The sequence below is a fragment of the Lipotes vexillifer genome, unplaced genomic scaffold, assembly GCF_000442215.2.
Source record: "Lipotes vexillifer unplaced genomic scaffold, Lipotes_vexillifer_v1.1 scaffold390, whole genome shotgun sequence".
NCBI classification, from domain to species: Eukaryota; Metazoa; Chordata; class Mammalia; order Artiodactyla; family Lipotidae; genus Lipotes; species Lipotes vexillifer.
Genome location: NW_006784503.1, coordinates 2717486 through 2720493, shown reverse-complemented (window position 1 = coordinate 2720493; position 3008 = coordinate 2717486).

The window sequence follows — 3008 nt, the reverse complement described above, 5'->3', positions numbered from 1 at the left end:
GGTTCAGCGTTTCTCACCTACCCCTTTGGTTGTCTTCATAATACGTGTTCTTTATGTGTTCAAGTGACAAGAGCCTCAGGTATTGCTCACGGGGTGGATCCCACTGACATTCTCAGGTTTGAGGTCTTTTGAGTTTGTGCCACCCACTCCTGGCATACAGGCTGCACCCTCAAAACTTGGATTTCCCAGAATTAGACTCCATTTACATATTCATGCCAAACCATATGCCCCCGTTTTTTATTCAAAGCATTTGGTTGCCTTAGGATGGCGTCCCAAGTCCTCACCCCCAGGTACTAGCCTGCTCTCCGAACGTACCAGCCTCTCTCTCTACCTCTAAGCCCTCGCACTTCTGGATGAAAAGTGTTCCCTTCCCCTAACTGCTTGTTAGTTTCTCACTCATCCTTTAAGACTCCATGTCAGCTTTCTGAGCTTATTTCTTATCTGTAAAACTAGAGTGAGTATCTGTGTTAGTCTGGGCTGCCATAACAAAATCCTGGGTGGCTTCCACAATAGAAATTTATATTTTCACAGTTCTGGAGGCTAGAAAGTCCGCAATGAAGGTTCTGGCTGATTTGGTTTCTGATGAGGGCCCTCTTCCTGGCTTGCAGATGGCCACTTCTCACTGCGTCCTCACCTGGTTTTTCCTCTGTGCACACACGAAGGAGGTGGGGGGAGGGAGAGACAGAGAGAAACAGAGAGACTAAGAGAGAGACAGAGAGAGAGGGAATGAACAGCACTTCTCTCGGGTGTCTCTTCTTGTAAGGATGCAATTCCCATTGCATCAGGGACCCGCTCTTGAGGCCCAAGTTAACGTTAATTACTTCCTTACAGGCCCCATCTCCAAATCAGCCATGCAGGGGGTTAGGATTCAACACATGATTTGGGTCCGTAACACTGAGACAGTTCATAGCTGGTGTTTCAGAGCCAGGAGCACACAGGGCCAGAGGTTAGGAAGTAGACGCCCTACTTGACAGGTGGGAAGCTGAGTCCCCTGCGGTAGTGACACAGCCAGTGGGAGTTGCGGCCAACTGTGCGCTCTTCGATCTCAAGGAGCGATGCTTGGGGTAGAAACGGCTAACAGGTGGGGACCTCAGGAAAGCCCTTGTTTGTCTGGTAAGTGTTCGCCTGAGCCTGGGCGGAGAGGGTCAAGGCACTTGTTAAATGTCACCAGAGTACAAGTGGGCAATTCCTCAGGGCCAGATGTATTTTGGAATCAGATTTTCTTTTTCAAAATTAAAAAAACCCACAAAACAGTCTATATTCTGTACATTGAACAACATCGCCAGGAGGTCTAAAGATCTGGACAGCACCCTGTAGTCAAACACATAAATATTTCTGGGGAGAAATCTAAGTGGGATAGATAAAGACAGCATGTGAAGTCAGAGCTGGCATTGCCACCAAATAACAATGCCACGAACCTATGAAAAGACATATAGAATGGCCAGTCATGTATTGTGCGGTGTGACAATTCAGCAGACCTGACTCTTTGCGGAAAGAAAAGGAAAAATGGCACACGGAGTGGAGGAAAGCTGGCGAGTCTGGGGATTCCTTCTGAAGCCTGCCCCTCCAGAGACAGTGGGTGGGGGGCATGGTGAAGGGAAACCCCAGCAATGGCTCCCATGTGGCCAGCAAGTCAGTCTCTCTAGCAATTTTCCATGCACTGCCTGCTGAGCTGCAAATTACCACCTCCCCCCAGGCTGAAGTATACAGATGTTTCTCTCTGATCAAGACTGTCAGCAATGGGCTGGGATGGGAGAGGGATTCCACTCTCATTACGAAAACTGTTCCTCAAGAAGTATTTGGTGTCTAGGAAGAACATTTCCAACTTGGAGGGATTAAAGAGCCATCTTATAAAATGAAGAGGCAGGTGGTGTTTATCTGGGCTAATGCCTGTGAGTTTACATGTTTGATTTCAGCGAGAGTGCTGACAGATGCCTGATGAGCTATGGAAACATGTTCAATAATGGCCCCGTAGCCACACACATTCATGCCAAATCTGGGAATGACATTTCACTTTGCTCCTCTTGAGTCAGAGAATTGTCTGTGGGTAGAAGGGGTTATTTGTTACTTTTATCGCCATAGTTATTTCACACAAAGCAAAACAAGGGAAAGATTTAGCAGCTCTGTTTATGATAAATTATTTTTAGGGAGCTCTGCAATCAATTAAATATCGAGTGGTAAATGAATTGCTGAGAAGGTTGTGGTCCTATGGAACATATTTGTACATGTCACCAGGGTTTTGTTTGAATTTTGAGAGGTGCCAAAGTTGGTCATGCACAGATAGGTTGACACAGCCATAATGATAATTATAATGAGGACCGCTGTGCAATACCTTTTGGGTCTTGAGAATTTTCACATTCATGATCTCCTACGCATCTGACAACATCCTTACGATATACTTTCTGTTCTGATATGTCCAGTTTATAGACTTACATACCGACTCAGAGTGGTTGAATCACTTGGACATAAGAAAGAGAGGAACTGGTATTAGATGCCATACATTATTCCAGAGAAGAGCCCCCCATCCTCCTGCACTGGGAGGATGAGGGTGGGAATGGTGACGTGAGCCTTATAAGGACACCAGTGATTGGGTTAGGGTTCGGTATAACTCATAATTCATGCTTAAATTGATTACATCTGCAAAGACCTTCCTTCAAAATAAGGTCACGTATATTTGGTCTTTGACCAGTTCCTGGCATAGGGGTCCTGGAACCCTTGGAATCCTAAGAGAGGAAAACAATAAAGGTGGTTTTGTTATGTTAATGAGGGGACGACTTTTGGAAAACCCCTAAGGGTAGGGACTGGTGGCTAGGAGAACCCACCAAGAGATTAGACGCCTGGAACTTTCAGTCCCGCCGCCCAGGCCTCAGGGGAGGAGACAGGGGCTGGAGACCGAGTTAAAATCACCCGTGGTGGCGCAGTGCTTGAGAGTCCGCCTGCCGTTGCAGGAGACGCGGGTTCGTGCCCCGTTTCGGGAAGATCCCACATGCCGCGGAGCGGCTGGGCCC